Consider the following 21312-nt stretch of genomic DNA (forward strand, 5'->3'; position numbering starts at 1 on the left):
TATTTGTCAATAGCCTATGTCGATTATAAATTGATCATCCACAGAACATGCTCTCGCGTATCGAATCCGTTGAAAGACATAGACACCATATGCAGTTGATGATGGAATATTGCTATATAAATATGGATAATTGATAGAGGAGAAGTTGCAGTAATCTCGTTTCTCAAAAAGTTGTAAATCGTGAAATAAATCATAATTCAAATTATTACATCAAAAATTACTTCATTTGATAATCATGTGCGCCTAACTGAGTTACGTAATAGGTCAAACCATTTTCAACACACTTCAACTATTACTCAATATTAGATTATACAAAAATATATTATATATTATACACTCATATGGCATACTCATAGTAGTTAATTTGATTACAAACAATTTGCAAAATTATTAATAGTCATTATTACACTGCATAATGCAAAACATCCCGCACAAAATGATCAGACCAATACCGATAGGTTAAGGATTTGACGACAAACTGCAAACTGCATGTAATCAAGATAATACGTAAATTGAATAAATTCTTGTCAATTCTCATAGATACTGTACACGACCTAGTGTATCAAACATATAAAAGCTACACAAACATATTCCAAATTTAATTCATATAAACACATAAACACAATAAAGAACGATAACTCTGATCTAAAGTGACAGTTGATTACAGATGTCTCAAATCATTCAACCATGGAAAATGCGGGAAAATATGTATATAGAGTGGTTCAGAAAATTGGTTCAATTCAGATGCATAAACTTGGGCAAAAATAATGTTGTCAAATACTGTAGTGCGCAGGACATAACATTGTTACAGTACGCGAATTTCGAAATGAAAAATAGAATTACATACGGGTATTTCTCTTACGTTCTTATTGCATTTACGACAATTACAAACATGTAAATATATTTTTTCAATTTTTTTAACATGACGAAAGGTCTGTAATGAACACTGGCAGCTACAGACGGCACTTATTTTAGCGATACACATGTAAATATGTCGATGCACAGACAAGTTAACCCTTTTCCACGTAGGTGTAGATTTCTTGGAAAGTATTCAAAGAGAGTGATATAATCCGTCAATGTCAAGCTAAATACTTGAAATATATTTCAAAAGAGATCTAGACTACCCCTGCCATTTCATCTTTTTCGTCAACAAAAACATGTGGGTTTGGTCCGTTTCGGAAACTGCCGTGGCGTCACGGTGACCTACTTCGTAGCTGTACAGGAATACGATCGGCTCTATATTTCTCGTTACTGTTCGTTATCCTCATTTTTTCAACAGATAAAATTACGTTAACGGTTATCATGCTGAATACATCAACCGTTTTTTAAGCAGCATATAAAACTGTATTATCGTGTTGAATATATTCACTAATACAAATAATGAAGTAGACATTTGAACTATTTTCATATACGACCTTGTGGTGATACCTACATTATTACACGCCACGCTATTACTGTCTTGTGAAGTCTTCTTGTAGTTGGAATAGAAAAATACAATCCAGGCAAGATATCAACTTATCAGTGTTTACAGGCATGTAAACGTAACTTAACGGCGCATTATATTGTAAATGGAAGACACAACATAAGTATGCGTATAAAATCATGTATTTCTCAAAATTACTTCTTCGTTGAGTTTTTCCCCATGAATATAATTCTCAATCTCAGAAGTATCTGATGCAAATCTTCATAAAATCAACTCCCATCATTACTTTCCGTACTTTGATCATTTATAGGCGATGATAGTAGGACGGTTTATAAGAGTTACCGCTCTTTCCGTGACTTGCTGAGCGACTGGCTATGCCTTGTATTGTGAACAGGGGGTTAATTCTGTTGTAACAAGAACATGCAGGCATCCCCGTGTCCCCAATTTTCAACCGACTAGGCCTGATTGTTTTAACACGTGTGAGATTTTTACCGATATTTCTCGTTCATTTGCTCTGGACATTGTCTACCAAGCATCTAATCTTAAATTCGCCATTCCTCTCTCATACAAAATCATACTACATATAATAAAAATGAATGTGATTTTCCTACATCTATTTGCCAACAAATGCACCGGCGACTTTTGTAATGCGGAAATGAGCGAACTGTGTTTTGATATATGTAAAAATAAAGGACTCACAATCGTTCATAATGACAGCACAATCAAATTCTAACTACTCTGTGATTTCAACGGAGGAATGTTTCAGCTTCGATATCATAACATTACCTAATTTTATATATTGATATTTACATTAATTTAGAGGTGACATCGAAAGACCGATGTCAGATAATAATGTACATTCAAATAGTTAGGGGGGGTCTGTCACAGTGCTTCCCAAGGTCTTCTGGTACTTACTGGACATTTGGTCCAGTAATGGTTGAGATATTACTGGACTAAATCACATTTTACCAGACCGAAATTTCATGGGCAATTGATAGCCCAATTGTTTCCACGTCCTACCATTTGGGGGCCATGATTTTGACAAACTTGAATTTATACTATATCAGGAAGCCTAAATTCTCATGTAAATTTGAACTTTCTGGCCCAGTGGTTCTTGAGAAGAAGATATTTAAAGATGTTTCCTATATATTCCCCATGTAAAACTTTGATCCCCTATTGTTGCCCTACCCTACCTCCGGGGGTCATGGTTTTAACAAACTTGAATCTGCACTATGTCAGGAAGATTTCATGTAAATGCGAAATTTTCTGGCCCAGTGGTAGTGGTTCTTGAGCAGATGTTCCCTATATATTCCCAACTCAGGACAAACAAGGGAATGAGCCGAAGTGATCGCAAAAAAAAAAAAAATACTGAATACCGTGAGTTTTGCGTCAATTAGGATTATTTTTATGGTGGATCAATGCATAAATATTGAAATTACTGGATCAGAAAGAACTTCGGGGTGGGTGACGATAAAAGCAAAATTTTAGACTATTTTGAAGCGAAGTTTTGAATGAAAGTTCATTTCATTCCTTGTGTTTTTAGGGGGTGGTATGGTAGAGACCCATACTATTTTAACAGACAAAATTACCGGTTCCTGTGCTTGAAGCTTTGTTTCCATGGTGATTAATGCAAATAGAATCGAATATATCATTATAGTTTTGGATGTATACGTCAAAACAAAGCCAATCACGCCCGACCTTCTATTTTAATTTTTCAATGTTTTTTTTTCTTTCTGGGTTTCTTTTTCATATTCTTTTTGGTTTGTTTTTTTAAACTTTCTCTTCGTCTGTGTCGTCTTTCCTCTTGCTATTTTTGCCTGGAATGGCATCGGCGACGTACTTTATTAACCCAAGCATTTCAATTCGGATTCGTCAGTGGGGTAAACTTTTCCAACCCGTGTTCAACACTAGTGTTATGAAATACATGTTTTATTTAAAACTCTTGCAACTCGCGTAACTCAAATTCAAATTGTTCACTCAAACATGCCCATGTTGTTAAAGTCCTTCTTGATCAGAATATAGTTAATACTTTATTTACTTGTTATTCATTACATAATTCAAAGGCTTCAAAGATGTCTGTAGTTTCATGAGACATTGCTGAATTGTATTATCACCCTCTCGGGGGAATTGAAGATGATTGCAAGTTTGATAAATATTTGAGTTAAACGTAAACATTTTTTCTGTTTGCAATGACTAAAGAACAGAATAAATGTTGGGACATGCTGTTAAAATTGAAAATTTTATCTAATTATGTATTTTATTAACAAAGATATTCATCGACCACTTGGTCCGGTCAACAAGTGATATTTATCACACCAAAACAAAAATTACCGGACATTTGCAAATGTCCGACGGACCTTCGGAATCACTTGGGAGTGGAGAGTAAAAACTCCCGTAGGTTTCGATTACACTTTAACCGCATAATAATATTACATTTCAATGAACTTTTAATAGGTGTATTGTACACTTTAATTTGTAAATAAATAGTAGCAAAAGTATACAGAGTGTTATTGATACTCGTATGTTCTTACTTGTTAATCGATTAGTTTCAAAATTCATCACATTTAGATTTAAGGGAGGTGGGGGTGGGTCTTGGTGCAAACTATGTCAATTTAGTTTTTGTCAGACATTGAACTTTTGATCCCGCCCCTTAATTTATACTATTTCAAGGAAGTTGGCTTCTGAGCTTTGAGCACAACTGCGCAGGATGCTACAACTAAGTGTTTAGTGATTTAATACTGATCCCATTGGTGCAAATGTATTACACATCTATTACTGAAACCTATCCAGTTGGAAAAAGATGTGTCGATTCAAATGTTTAAAAAAGTTCCAAATCTGTGTGATATTACAGTTTCTGTTTCATCCAATGTATCTTCCTTTTTTATACTCCCATACGTGTATTTCAGTTTTATAATTTATAATACAAGTAGTTGAGACTTGGAACTTGTTCAAATGTTATATATCACTTAAATGTGGTTGATACATTTTTCCAAACAGAGCACTGATTCTTTAAAAAGTCTAAATTAATTTACTCGAAATTCTCTATAAAAATTCAGTATTTTGGATAATAATTTAAAAATGTACAGATGATAATCCAGACACAAATATCCTGAGATTTGTAAAGTGAATTGAATTCAGTCCTAGTTTTTGAATTTTTTAAAAATGTGTTAAAATAATCGTAATCGCAGTGTTTTATGAGAAGCATACCATGCATTATAGTATTATGATTTAGATAATGAACTTTTGAAATATGATATTCTTATTTTCAAAATACAAATAAAACATTACCAAAATATCAAAATAGTGAGGAAAATCAGCAGTCTGTGAGGAAGTTCAATGTCTAGTCTAATTTATTACGCATTCATATTTCAACGTTTACGCGCTTCACGCTTTTAAACGAAATACAAATCTGTCATTGGCAGAATAAACTGGAATCAGGAACGGATCCAGAAAATTTTCAAAACAGGGTGCGATTTAAGTTTGTGCCTCTTCCGTTCCCAGAATGGACGGGGGCATAGATCCAAGAATGGGGGCAAAGATCCCAAATTGGTAAAAATTTATCTTGTTAAAAATGTTCAACCAAAGAAGAACGGGGGTGGGGGGGGGGGTTGGGGGCAACCCCCACGACTCCCTCTAGAACAAGGAAGTAGAGAAGCATCTCACGTACGTGACCCATTTCCTCATGAATGAAAGGTGAAGATAACGAGCAGTGATCAATCCCATAACTCCTACAAGCAATATAAAATAGATCGTTGGACAAACATAGACCCCTGGACACACAGGTGCCTAGGAGGAGTAAGCATCCCCTGTCGACCGGTCACACCCGCCGTGAATGGATGCAGATATGAATGAACGTGCGCATTAATGAACGACCGCTGCGTGCGGAGGAACCTTGATAAATATTGTACACGTACGTACGCCAATTTAACAAATGGGAATCCCGATAGACATGAAAGTAGAATGTAGATATAAAAAATAACTTTAATTTTTTAAAATACATGAGGGTATGAACTTCAATACTTCACGCCTGCATACTTTTCATGAAGCGTGTTATAAGCTGGAATAAATCGCCGCAGCTCGTGTTCTCTTGAATTTTCAAAAAAAAACGAACTTTATTTTTGGAGTAACCATTTTCTTTTTCGACTTTATTTCATCAAGACCGAGATCGATATTTCCGCTCACTTAACAAAAACAAATTTATTCAACATAAAACTGGTGTACAAACACGGAACCTATACTGTTGTATTGGTGGTTACACAGAACCTGTATTGTTAGTCACGTGACAACTGTTGTATTGGTGGTTACACAGAACCTATATTGTTAGTCACGTGACAACTGTTGTATTGGTGGTTACACATAACCTATATTGTTAGTCACGTGACAGCTATTGTAGTTGTGGTTACAGTGAACGATCAACAACTTGAAAAATTTTCAACACTTGAAATGCAAATGCAAGGGCGTGTAGCGGAATACGAAGAAATATAGATAATACCAAATTTGTATGAACCGGAACATATTTTCCGTAAAAGCTGATGATAAGAAGTAGTTGTACTATATGATCTACAATAATTTTGCTGCAAGGCATTGAATCGGCCGCTAAGGATTTTAATATGCTTATCTTATACTGAAAGGACTTATATAGGCAGTGCCTGTTGTCCAATCCTATTATGAATTATCATAATAAAATACTGTTTAAAAAACTTGCTTATCTATCTCCAAGGAAACACGGAAACACACATAATAGTAATATGAAAAGTTTTATTTGAAAATGGAAACAGAATCACGAAACAATCAATTCAATTTGAACACTCCTTTATAAAAAAAAAAGCATCACTTTTATCTTTTGAGTAAGAACATTTTCAAGAGTAGTTTTGGAAAATTATGAATGCATGAAATATCATCCAAACACGTAAATACATTTATTGATGGAATATAAAAGTTTAAAGGCATTTATATGATAAATACATTAGTTGACAACAAAAACTATTACATGTTATAAATGCAGGTGTTTCGAAATTTAAGTGTGATTAATATATCTGCCCTTCGAATAAAAGAGAAAGAAAGACGATTTTAAACATATAGTGAATCATCATCAGGAGATTTTATACATTTTTATTTTTATTTTGCAGGTCTATTTTGTCCGCTTATCACTGGCGGATTTAAGGTGGGCGTAGGGGACGCGGTCCCCTCCCCCGTAATATTGTTAAAGATGGTCCAGTATATGTTCTTTATCAGAAAGCAATTTAAATTCTCAATTTTTGTGGAGTAAATGCATATAAATAACACCAATCATTAACATATGTAGTATTTTTATGTTAAAAACATGCCGATCCTTAAATCGAATTTTTAATCTCACCGTTTTTATATTGGTTTAGGTTTCAATATTGGATATCGAGGTGTGCGTTTCAAAATAAAGCATAACTTAAAATGAATCACTTTAAAACCAGGAAACGTGTCTCAAAAGATCTTAAAACTTGCAAGTACTAGAACATGTCTAGGGAGCTCAGAGAAAACATTGATACTGACAGAAGTTGTTCTCAATAAATCTATGCATGTATAATGTTGCAATCTTCATTAAAACTGGTGCAGATGAACTTGCCGACCTCCCGATTCTACTGACCTGTAGAAATATATTCTTTATTTAATATTTCTATGCGTGTTGTTGATAAGGAAGTATTCTACCGAAAAAATACAAAAATAATTTCTCATTTCCCCAGAGTGCATTTTCTAACCCAATCACAAATAGATCGGTTGCACGCCGATGTAAACGAGCCTTTAAAAAAAGTCATGCCGCGGAAACCTGGAACCGAAAATATTGGGAAATGTCCTTCTCACGAGGAAATAAAGTCGTGTGTGGAGACTATTTTGGTGAACAGAATAAGAATATCTTAGTACAGAAACTGACATGTATATCAACCGACACCAGCCAGTGCCCGCACACTCGGTGGTTTACATCGGTGCGGAACTAGCGGTTTTCTCAAATTGGAAGAATTGCTAATTTTGCAATTCCGTTACAATTCCGTGAGCGATACTGTGCGCGATTCCTATAATGTTCATAATTCCTAGAAAAAAGAATCTAATATTGCTCCAAGAAATAGAATTATGATTAAACTTTTATCATTTTGATGAATTATGATTAAAATTCTTTAATTAACTTATCTATTTAATCTAATTTTGGATTGTTTTATTATTACTTCTTATCTAAGGTGACAGGTTTTTGTTTGTTTGTTTGTTTTGTTGGGTTTTTTTTTACTGGTTAGTACGATGTCTATGCATAAAAGGCACCCCCCCCCCCCCCCCTCTCTTCCCCCTCACGCCGTCAATATGTTTCAGTCTTGCGCATGTATAAGAAGATTTATATATATAATTTGTTGTCATATATGCACTTAGAAATGAAGATTTCATTTAATTTCTGTCGTGGAGAAGAGGTTGATTTTTTCCCTTTGCGCGTGTCCTGGAATATACAAATTTTACGAAACACAGATTAACTGGTCGTTTCGGCCTTTTTTCAGTTCGGCCCCACGTTTTTTCGGCCGTTAGTAGTTTCGGCCCTAGTCGTTTCGGCCTCACTTTTAAATACCTTTGTAATACCAATAAATGAAGTCTTTTTTCTCATCTTACTTACTATATCAAAATTGATATTTCTGTATTTTTAAGCCTAATCAACATGTATTTTTGCACAATATTTTTGCACAATATTTCTGAATTGTCAGTATACATTAGGTCTATATATCCGTACAGTCCAGCAGATAGAGAAGTTCTATATATCGTCTGCTTTCTTTGGTGAAAAAGTAAAAAGTTGTTGCAGATAATTTGTTTCTTGTTTTAATGTCGTTCTTGACAGACAGATCTATAACGTTATATGCACTTCACTTCAAATATTCAACATTTCTCGAAAGAGAATACCCTAACGTCAAGTATTATTTCCAAACATCGACTTGACACAATCAATAATCACCCCCTACCCCCCCCCCAATACAATCGTCTTGCATACCCATAAAGTCCAAAATAATTCAAAATAAGCCCTTTAAAAAAAGTACCTCACTGGTTCTCATAACAGAACTTATAATAACCAGTGAGGGTATTTTTTTAAAGGGCTTATTTTGAATTACATGTATTTTGGACTTTATGGGCATGCAAGACGTTGTTGACATGCATTAGAAATATTTTCAACAAAAATTAATTAAATCAACTCATGTAGTTTATTCGGAGGGGGGGGGGGTGTCCTGAACCCAAGCACCTGTGAGATCATCAAAGATGTGCATGTGGTAGATCTTAGGAATAGATAGGTTGATGCCTTCCTGGCAAGCAGTTAATTACACTAATGCGAAGGGGAGATGTGAAAAAAGTTGGGTGTTTTTTTTTTAAATTCCCGACTCAAGCAAGTCATTTGAAAAGAAAAGACTACGTAAACTGTGGATCCATCATTTGCGTAATGACAAGTTGAGGTTCAAGACATTTGTATGAAAAAACGTTTACCGTCTGCCTGCTCTGCGACTTGACTGAATGTCTTCTTTTCTCAATAATAATAATAAATGTGTGTATTATCTTCTACACATTGTGAGGACGTCCTCACTTAATAAGTTTGGTCGGCTAGAAAGGAGAGAGAGAGAGAGAGAGAGAGAGAGAGAGAGAGAGATCACATCGGTTATCATTGAATATTTTAAACCCTTATAAATAGTATTACAAAATTCCACAGCAAATGTTGTTGGGTATCCTATGTTCATGAATTGAAAATTGACGCACAGCTAATTGTGTGGTCAATAATTAATTTACAAAACCAAAGAATTGGACATACATGTACAACAATTTTGTAACATATTTCCATGTGTAAAAGTGTGAATCAGCTTCCCGCGAGACCGTGACCGAATTTCAAGCATTAAAGCACGCGGACCTCGTATATTACAATCAAGTTTTTAGTTCTCCAAGTCAATTTAGTATGGTTAAATAATTTTCCATGATACTTGAGTCATTAATATTCATCAAAACTTGTAAATAAGATTTTAGAATCAATCACTCGTGTTTCTGTTGATCGACTTCTTTATTTGTATACAAAGTTGAACACGTTACATTTATGGTAAAAAATAATTCATAATATGAATTTCAGATAGATAAAAAATAAATAATTCTGTTCATCAAGATGAAAGATGGGATATAGCTTTGTAGCTGAATGCATCGTTTACTGACAGTTCAAAAAATAATTGTACACAGGGAAAGTCGATGAAAAATGTTAATTTACAAAATGATCATACCCTGCGGCTTCACTGATTTGAAGCCGCTATTACTTCATCAAAATTTTTGGATTCAAGAATACCGCCGAATGGTTCATTTACATCATTTAAAGCATTGAAATCCAGGTTTCGATATCATTTTTATACGATCTCCACGGGCGGATCCAGGAATTGCGCAGGGGGGCTGGGGGTCGCCTTGAGGCCCCCAGTGAGTCGAGAGCGAAGCCCTGGTGGGGGCCAAGGGGGCGAAGCTTCTGGAATTTACAGATTTTATAGGGTTTGAAATATGTCTCCTATTTATAGTCATTTGTACTATTTTCTATAATTTTTTATAAGGTAAAATTGATAAAATGACGCAAATTTTAAAGGTTTTTGGAAAAAATTAAGTTTTTCCAATAGATTAATTCAAGAAATCAAAAGATTTTGCCATTTACTTCTCCGGCTGGCAAAGAAAGAAATTATTGCTTTTTTAATCGTTTATTACATTTTTTTCTAAACAAGATACCACGATTTACCTTAAATTTGAAAATTTATCGGGGGGGGGGGGGGGGGGACGCCGGCTGCCCCCCTTAAATTCCGCCACTGATCTCACGATGGGTATCAGGGACTAACTTTTTAGACAAGGCAGTCTTCTTGTGTATTCGAAATACACATACACTGTGCCACGCCGTGTCCACGGACCAATTTTACACGTGGTCTCTACTGTAGATTTTATTATCAACATTATTGTATTCACCCGTAAAATTACTAACTGAACCTAACATACACTAACTACGCAAATAACATATCAGTTTACAGGTACTTATTGTTTGGTTTGTTTATTGCCTGTTATTTGTGTGGTCATCTTAACTACAGATTGCTCCGCTTGCTTGGTAGGGATATGGGATTCGGGGCAAGCAGGGACGGTGGCCGTTTTTTCATGAATTGAATGCAATTATTCACACAGGGAGATAATGAAGTCTTAGGACAAACAAGAATTATTATGCCTTGTTCACTTATGTCCTTCACATACACTGACTGTACACGCACTGAAAAATAAAGACCTCTAACACCGAGGGCATACAAGGATTATTATGCCTTGTTCACACATGCACTTTATATCAACTAAATGTAAACAATATTCACACGCAACTAGTATTGACCCACGAAAATACACAGAATTTAGTTGGATGCGTGTTTCCTGTGTGGTCGGTGTTTGTTTCAGTAGAGGCAGGCTGTGTGTCGCTTTTTCGTGAATTGAATGTAACTATTCACACAGGGAAATGATGAAGTCTTAGGACAAACAAGGATTATTATGCCTTCTTCACTTATGTCCTTCACATACACTGACTGTACACGCACTGAAAAATAAAGACCTTTAACACCGAAGGCATACAAGGATTATTATGCCTTCTTCACTCATGTCCTTTCTATGAACTGAATACAACTAGCATTCTCACACTTGAAAATGTATCTAACTATTATTAAGACATGGAAATCAAAAAATAAAGAAAAGAGGCCCATCACCAAGGACATACATGGATTATTATGCCTTGTTCACACATGCCCTTTATATCAACTAAATGTAAACAATATTCACACATGAAAATACACAGATTTTGGTTGGATGCGTGTTTTCTGTGTGGTCGGTGTTTGAATAGAGGTAGGCTTATTACCTGTGTAGTGATGTTGTTGGGGTTTTGTGCTCAGCGCTTTCGGGAGTCCGTGGTCGTTGTGATGTGAGGATTCAGGCTGTCATTCGCTTCGGTGTTGTTTGGTTTGTTTATTGCCTGTTGTTTGTGTGGTCATCTTAACTACAGATTGCTCCGCTTGCTTGGTAGGGATATGGGATTCGGGGGAAGGAGGGACGGTGGCCGCTTTTTCATTAATAAAATGCAATTATTCACACAGGGAGATAATGAAGCCTTAGGACAAACAAGGATTATTATGCCTTCTTCACTTATGTCCTTCACACACACTGACTGTACACGCACCGAAAAATAAAGACCTTTAACACCAAGGGCATACAAGGATTATTATGCCTTGTTCACTCATGTCCTTTCTATGAACTGAATACAACTAGCATTCTCACACTTGAAAATGTATCTAACTATTATTAAGACATGGAAATCAAAAAATAAAGAAAAGAGGCCCATCACCAAGGACATACATGGATTATTATGCCTTGTTCACACATGCCCTTTATATCAACTAAATGTAAACAATATTCACACATGAAAATACACAGATTTTGGTTGGATGCGTGTTTTCTGTGTGGTCGGTGTTTGAATAGATGTAGGCTTATTACCTGTGTAGTGATGTTGTTGGGGTTTTGTGCTCAGCGCTTTCGGGAGTCCGTGGTCGTTGGGATGTGAGGATTCAGGCTGTCATTCGCTTCGGTATTGTTTGGTCTGTTTATTGCCTGTTGTTTGTGTGGTCATCTTAACTACAGATTGCTCCGCTTGCTTGGTAGGGATATGGGACTTGGTGGCCGCTTTTTCATGAATTGAATGCAATTATTCACACAGGAAAATAATGAAGTCTTAGGATAAACAAGGATTATTATGCCTTCTTCACTCATGCCCTTTCTATGAACTGAACACAACTAGCATTTTCACACTTGCAAATGTATCTAATTATTATTAACACATGGAAATAAAAAAAAAATAAAGAACAGAAGCCCATCACCAAGGACATACAAGGATTATTATGCCTTGTTCACACTTGCCCTTTATATCAACTGAATGTAAACAATAATCACACATGAAAATACACAGATTTTGGTTGGATGCGTGTTTTCTGTGTGGTCGGTGTTTGAATAAAGGTAGGCAATTTACCTGTGTAGTGATGTTGTTGGGTTTTGTGGTCAGCGCTTTCGGGAGTCCGTGGTCGTTGTGATGTGAGGATTCAGGCTGTCATTCGCTTCGGTATTGTTTGATCTGTTTATTGCCTGTTGTTTGTGTCGTCATCTTAACTACAGATTGCTCCGCTTGCTTGGTAGGGATATGAAATTCGGGGCAAGCAGGGACGGTGGCCGCTTTTTCATGAATTGAATGCAATTATTCACACAGGGAGATAATGAAGTCTTAGGACAAACAAGGATTATTATGCCTTGTTCACTTATGTCCTTCACATACACTGACTGTACACGAACTGAAAAATAAAAACCTTTAACACCGAGGGCATACAAGGATTATTATGCCTTGTTCACACTTGCACTTTATATAAACTGAATGTAAACAATATTCACACGCAACTAGTATTGACCCACGAAAATACACAGAATTTAGTTGGATGCGTGTTTCCTGTGTGGTCGGTGTTTGTTTCAGTAGAGGCAGGCTGTGTGCCGCTTTTTCGTGAATTGAATGTAACTATTCACACAGGAAAATAATGAAGTCTTAGGACAAACAAGGATTATTATGCCTTCTTCACTTATGTCCTTCACATACACTGACTGTACACGCACTGAAAAATAAAGACCTTCCACACCGAGGGCATACAAGGATTATTATGCCTTGTTCACTCATGTCCTTTCTATGAACTGAATACAACTAGCATTCTCACACTTGAAAATGTATCTAACTATTATTAAGACATGGAAATCAAAAAATAAAGAAAAGAGGCCCATCACCAAGGACATACATGGATTATTATTCCTTGTTCACACATGCCCTTTATATCAACTAAATGTAAACAATATTCACACATGAAAATACACAGATTTTGGTTGGATGCGTGTTTTCTGTGTGGTCGGTGTTTGAATAGATGTAGGCTTATTACCTGTGTAGTGATGTTGTTGGGGTTTTGTGGTTAGCGCTCTCGGGAGTCCGTGGTCGTTGTGATTTGAGGATTCAGGCTGTCATTCGCTTCGGTGTTGTTTGGTCTGTTCATTGTCTGTTGTTTATGTCGTCATCTTAACTACAGATTGCTCCGCTTGCTTGGTAGGGATATGGGACTCGGGGGAAGCAGGGACGGTGACCGCTTTTTCATGAATTGAATGCAATTATTCACACAGGGAGATAATGAAGTATTAGGACAAACAAGGATTATTATGCCTTCTTCACTTATGTCCTTCACATACACTGACTGTACAGGAACTGAAAAATAAAGACCTTTAACACCGAGGGCATACAAGTATTATTATGCCTTGTTCACACTTGCCCTTTATATCAACTGAATGTAAACAATATTCACACGCAACTAGTATTCACCCATGAAAATACACAGATTTTGGTTGGATGCGTGTTTTCTGTGTGGTCGGTGTTTGAATAAAGGTAGGCAATTTACCTGTGTAGTGATGTTATTGGGGTTTTGTGATCTGCACTTTCGGGAGTCAGTGGTCGTTGTGATGTGCGAATTCAGGCTGTCATTCGCTTCGGTATTGTTTGGTCTGTTTATTGCCTGTTGTTTGTGTGGTCATCTTAACTACAGATTGCTCCGCTTGCTTGGTAGGGATATGGGACTTGGTGGCCGCTTTTTCATGAATTGAATGCAATTATTCACACAGGAAAATAATGAAGTCTTAGGATAAACAAGGATTATTATGCCTTCTTCACTCATGCCCTTTCTATGAACTGAACACAACTAGCATTTTCACACTTGCAAATGTATCTAATTATTATTAACACATGGAAATAAAAAAAAAATAAAGAACAGAAGCCCATCACCAAGGACATACAAGGATTATTATGCCTTGTTCACACTTGCCCTTTATATCAACTGAATGTAAACAATAATCACACATGAAAATACACAGATTTTGGTTGGATGCGTGTTTTCTGTGTGGTCGGTGATTGAATAAAGGTAGGCAATTTACCTGTGTAGTGATGTTGTTGGGTTTTGTGGTCAGCGCTTTCGGGAGTCCGTGGTCGTTGTGATGTGAGGATTCAGGCTGTCATTCGCTTCGGTGTTGTTTGGTTTGTTTATTGCCTGTTGTTTGTGTGGTCATCTTAACTACAGATTGCTCCGCTTGCTTGGTAGGGATATGGGATTCGGGGGAAGGAGGGACGGTGGCCGCTTTTTCATTAATAAAATGCAATTATTCACACAGGGAGATAATGAAGCCTTAGGACAAACAAGGATTATTATGCCTTCTTCACTTATGTCCTTCACACACACTGACTGTACACGCACCGAAAAATAAAGACCTTTAACACCAAGGGCATACAAGGATTATTATGCCTTGTTCACTCATGTCCTTTCTATGAACTGAATACAACTAGCATTCTCACACTTGAAAATGTATCTAACTATTATTAAGACATGGAAATCAAAAAATAAAGAAAAGAGGCCCATCACCAAGGACATACATGGATTATTATGCCTTGTTCACACATGCCCTTTATATCAACTAAATGTAAACAATATTCACACATGAAAATACACAGATTTTGGTTGGATGCGTGTTTTCTGTGTGGTCGGTGTTTGAATAGATGTAGGCTTATTACCTGTGTAGTGATGTTGTTGGGGTTTTGTGCTCAGCGCTTTCGGGAGTCCGTGGTCGTTGGGATGTGAGGATTCAGGCTGTCATTCGCTTCGGTATTGTTTGGTCTGTTTATTGCCTGTTGTTTGTGTGGTCATCTTAACTACAGATTGCTCCGCTTGCTTGGTAGGGATATGGGACTTGGTGGCCGCTTTTTCATGAATTGAATGCAATTATTCACACAGGAAAATAATGAAGTCTTAGGATAAACAAGGATTATTATGCCTTCTTCACTCATGCCCTTTCTATGAACTGAACACAACTAGCATTTTCACACTTGCAAATGTATCTAATTATTATTAACACATGGAAATAAAAAAAAAATAAAGAACAGAAGCCCATCACCAAGGACATACAAGGATTATTATGCCTTGTTCACACTTGCCCTTTATATCAACTGAATGTAAACAATAATCACACATGAAAATACACAGATTTTGGTTGGATGCGTGTTTTCTGTGTGGTCGGTGTTTGAATAAAGGTAGGCAATTTACCTGTGTAGTGATGTTGTTGGGTTTTGTGGTCAGCGCTTTCGGGAGTCCGTGGTCGTTGTGATGTGAGGATTCAGGCTGTCATTCGCTTCGGTATTGTTTGATCTGTTTATTGCCTGTTGTTTGTGTGGTCATCTTAACTACAGATTGCTCCGCTTGCTTGGTAGGGATATGGGACTTGGTGGCCGCTTTTTCATGAATTGAATGCAATTATTCACACAGGAAAATAATGAAGTCTTAGGATAAACAAGGATTATTATGCCTTCTTCACTCATGCCCTTTCTATGAACTGAACACAACTAGCATTTTCACACTTGCAAATGTATCTAATTATTATTAACACATGGAAATAAAAAAAAATAAAGAACAGAAGCCCATCACCAAGGACATACAAGGATTATTATGCCTTGTTCACACTTGCCCTTTATATCAACTGAATGTAAACAATAATCACACATGAAAATACACAGATTTTGGTTGGATGCGTGTTTTCTGTGTGGTCGGTGTTTGAATAAAGGTAGGTAATTTACCTGTGTAGTGATGTTGTTGGGTTTTGTGGTCAGCGCTTTCGGGAGTCCGTGGTCGTTGTGATGTGAGGATTCAGGCTGTCATTCGCTTCGGTATTGTTTGATCTGTTTATTGCCTGTTGTTTGTGTCGTCATCTTAACTACAGATTGCTCCGCTTGCTTGGTAGGGATATGAAATTCGGGGCAAGCAGGGACGGTGGCCGCTTTTTCATGAATTGAATGCAATTATTCACACAGGGAGATAATGAAGTCTTAGGACAAACAAGGATTATTATGCCTTGTTCACTTATGTCCTTCACATACACTGACTGTACACGAACTGAAAAATAAAAACCTTTAACACCGAGGGCATACAAGGATTATTATGCCTTGTTCACACTTGCCCTTTATATAAACTGAATGTAAACAATATTCACACGCAACTAGTATTGACCCACGAAAATACACAGAATTTAGTTGGATGCGTGTTTCCTGTGTGGTCGGTGTTTGTTTCAGTAGAGGCAGGCTGTGTGCCGCTTTTTCGTGAATTGAATGTAACTATTCACACAGGAAAATAATGAAGTCTTAGGACAAACAAGGATTATCATGCCTTCTTCACTTATGTCCTTCACATACACTGACTGTACACGCACTGAAAAATAAAGACCTTCCACACCGAGGGCATAAAAGGATTATTATGCCTTGTTCACACATGCCCTTTATATCAATTAAATGTAAACAATATTCACACATGAAAATACACAGATTTCGGTTGGATGCGTGTTTTCTGTGTGGTCGGTGTTTGAATAGTGGTAGGCTTTTACCTGTGTAGTGATGTTGTTGGGGTTTTGTGGTCAGCACTCCCGGGAGTCCATGGTCGTTGTGATGTGAGGATTTAGGCTGCCATTCGCTTCGGTGTTGTTTGGTCTGTTTATTGCCTATTGTTTTTGTGGTCATCTTTGTGAAATCAAAAAATAAAGAAAAGAGGCCCATTACCAAGGACATACATGGATTATTATGCCTTGTTCACACATGTCCTTTATATCAACTGAATGTAAACAATATTCACACATGAAAATACACAGATTTTGGTTGGATGCGTGTTTTCTGTGTGGTCGGTGTTTGAATAAAGGTAGGTAATTTACCTGTGTAGTGATGTTGTTGGGGTTTTGTGGTCAGCGCTTTCGGGAGTCCGTGGTCGTTGTGATGTGAGGATTCAGGCTGCCATTCGCTTCGGTATTGTTTGATCTGTTTATTGCCTGTTGTTTGTGTCGTCATCTTAACTACAGATTGCTCCGCTTTCTTGGTAGGGATATGAAATTCGGGGCAAGCAGGGACGGTGGCCGCTTTTTCATGAATTGAATGCAATTATTCACACAGGGAGATAATGAAGTCTTAGGACAAACAAGGATTATTATGCCTTGTTCACTTATGTCCTTCACATACACTGACTGTACACGAACTGAAAAATAAAAACCTTTAACACCGAGGGCATACAAGGATTATTATGCCTTGTTCACACTTGCCCTTTATATAAACTGAATGTAAACAATATTCACACGCAACTAGTATTGACCCACGAAAATACACAGAATTTAGTTGGATGCGTGTTTCCTGTGTGGTCGGTGTTTGTTTCAGTAGAGGCAGGCTGTGTGCCGCTTTTTCGTGAATTGAATGTAACTATTCACACAGGAAAATAATGAAGTCTTAGGACAAACAAGGATTATTATGCCTTCTTCACTTATGTCCTTCACATACACTGACTGTACACGCACTGAAAAATAAAGACCTTCCACACCGAGGGCATAAAAGGATTATTATGCCTTGTTCACACATGCCCTTTATATCAATTGAATGTAAACAATATTCACACATGAAAATACACAGATTTCGGTTGGATGCGTGTTTTCTGTGTGGTCGGTGTTTGAATAGTGGTAGGCTTTTACCTGTGTAGTGATGTTGTTGGGGTTTTGTGGTCAGCACTCCCGGGAGTCCATGGTCGTTGTGATGTGAGGATTGAGGCTGCCATTCGCTTCGGTGTTGTTTGGTCTGTTTATTGCCTATTGTTTTTGTGGTCATCTTTGAGAAATCAAAAAATAAAGAAAAGAGGCCCATCACCAAGGACATACATGGATTATTATGCCTTGTTCACACATGTCCTTTATATCAACTGAATGTAAACAATATTCACACATGAAAATACACAGATTTTGGTTGGATGCGTGTTTTCTGTGTGGTCAGTGTTTGAATAGATGTAGGCTTATTACCTGTGTAGTGATGTTGTTGGGGTTTTGTGCTCAGCGCTTTCGGGAGTCCGTGGTCGTTGGGATGTGAGGATTCAGGCTGTCATTCGCTTCGGTGTTGTTTGGTCTGTTCATTGCCTGTTGTTTGTGTCGTCATCTTAACTACAGATTGCTCCGCTTGCTTGGTAGGGATATGGGATTCGGGGCAAGTAGGGACGGTGGCCGCCTTTTCATGAATTGAATGTAATTATTAACACAGGGAGATAATGAAGTCTTAGGACAAAAAAAAGGATTATTATGCCTTGTTCACTTTTGTCCTTCACATACACTGACTGTACACGCACTGAAAAATAAAGACCTTTAACACCGAGGGCATACAAGGATTATTATGCCTTGTTCACACTTGCCCGCTATATCAACTGAATGTAAACAATATTCACACGCAACTAGCATTCACCCATGAAAATACACAGATTTTGGTGGGATGCGTGTTTTCTGTGTGGTCGGTGTTTGAATAGAGATAGGCTGTTTACCTGTGTAGGGATGTTGTTAGGGTTTTGTGGTCAGCGCTTGCGGGAGTCCGTGGTCGTTGTGATGTGAGGATTGAGGCTGTCATTCGCTTCGTTGTTGTTTGGTCTGTTTATTGCCTGTTGTTTGTGTGGTCATCTTAACTACAGATTGTTCCGTTTGCTTGGTAGGGATATGGGATTTGGTGGCCGCTTTTTCATGAATTGAATGCAATTATTCACACAGGAAAATAATGAAGTTTTAGGACAAACAAAGATTATTATGCCTTCTTCACTCATGCCCTTTCTATGAACTGAACACAACTAGCATTTTCACACTTGCAAATGTATCTAACTATTATTAACACATGGAAATAAAAAAAAAATAAAGAACAGAAGCCCATCACCAAAGACATACAAGGATTATTATGCCTTGTTCACACTTGCCCTTTATATCAACTGAATGTAAACAATAATCACACATGAAAATACACAGATTTTGGTTGGATGCGTGTTTTCTGTGTGGTCGGTGTTTGAATAGAGGTAGGCTTATTACCTGTGTAGTGATGTTGTTGGGGTTTTGTGCTCAGCGCTTTCGGGAGTCCGTGGTCGTTGTGATGTGAGGATTCAGGCTGTCATTCGCTTCGGTGTTGTTTGGTCTGTTTATTGCCTGTTGTTTGTGTCGTCATCTTAACTACAGATTGCTCCGCTTGCTTGGTAGGGATATGGGATTCGGGGCAAACAGGAACGGTGGCCGCTTTTTCATGAATTGAATGCAATTCTTCACACAGGAAGATAATGAAATCTTAGGACAAACAAGGATTACTATGCCCTGTTCACTTATGTCATTCACATACACTGACTGTACACGCACTGAAAAATAAAGACCTTCAACACCGAGGGCATACAAGGATTATTATGCCTTGTTCACTCATGTCCTTTCTATGACCTGAATACAACTAGCATTCTCACACATGAAAATGTATCTAACTATTATTAATAAATGGGGAAAAAAATAAAGAGGCCCATCACGAAGGACATACAAGTATTATTATGCCTTGTTATATCAACTGAATATAAACAATATTCACACGCAACTATTATTCACGCATGAAAATACACAGATTTCGTTTGGATGCATGCTTTCTGTCTTTATGCCTTGTTCACTTATATCCTTCACATACACTGACTGTACACGCACTGAAAAATAAAGACCTTTAACACCGAGGACATAGAAGGAATATTATGCCTTCTTCACTCATGCCCTTTCTAAACACTGCATACAACTAGCAATCACACACTTGAAAATTTATCTAAGTAGTATTAACACATGGAAATAACAGGTTTTGCGTTTTTGGGATCAGTGACACGCATGGGGTCGGGGTTTCGGTCCTTTATATTAACTGAATGTAACTACATGTAGTATTAACACACAGTAATAAATGAGACATATAAAATATACATATACACCATAATTGAGCATTGTGTTGAAGCTGTTTGGTCCGAATTACAATATTTTTGTTCTATCTCGTGAAAACGCTATTAAATCATCGCACGTATGTAATTATGAGGCTGTACGACATATTATAAATTATTTCACCTGTTTTAACCCAAATAATTTGATTTTAAATCGATGTTTACAAATAACTGCGTCACTCTGCCATTTCAAATGACAGTCACGTGACCAGTTCAAACTTTCAGATCATCGGTGGTCGTATCTGTGTATTTTGTTAAAACAGTACCGCACCATAATTTTAATAGAAATAAAAATATCAAATACCTCTTAGTAATTCGTTGTTTTACGCTCTTTCAGAACTTAAAACTAGACAGTTGCGTATGAGTTAATACATCATGTTGGGATTTCCCTGACGCGCGTGGGTCTATTTATGGGATGGTTTATATATGTAGCCACTATATTTACTTTTCAAATAATATTCGCACTGTTTTCTTTTACATGCAGATGTTTTCAAGCATGTAACCTGAGTTTTGATAGCAATGACCTGTCCACAACTGCTATTTTCTTGTAATTCAATTGTTTTTAAAAAGACCCCTGAACAATATGCAATTTCAATATAATTGTAATGTTTTCCCCTCTATATACCTGTACATGTTACACAATCAGAAATCAAACAATGATTTGCACAATAATTTCTAAAACTTGTAACCTATTGAAATACATGCAAGGTAATTTATGTCATCAATTTATGATACTTCTATATTTATAACAGAAATTATATGTACATGTGCATATATTATAATGTACATGTATTATAAATTACACAATCAGAAATCAATCAATGATTTGCACAATAATTTCTAAAACTTGTAACCTATTGAAATAATTTATGTCATCAATTTATGATACCTCTATATTTATAACAGAAATTATTCATTGAGTCAATGACAGAGAGAGAGGGGGGATGGGTGTAGAATGTGTGTCAGCTACCCTTA

This window comes from Ostrea edulis, chromosome 8, assembly GCF_947568905.1.
Source record: "Ostrea edulis chromosome 8, xbOstEdul1.1, whole genome shotgun sequence".
Taxonomy (NCBI): domain Eukaryota; kingdom Metazoa; phylum Mollusca; class Bivalvia; order Ostreida; family Ostreidae; genus Ostrea; species Ostrea edulis.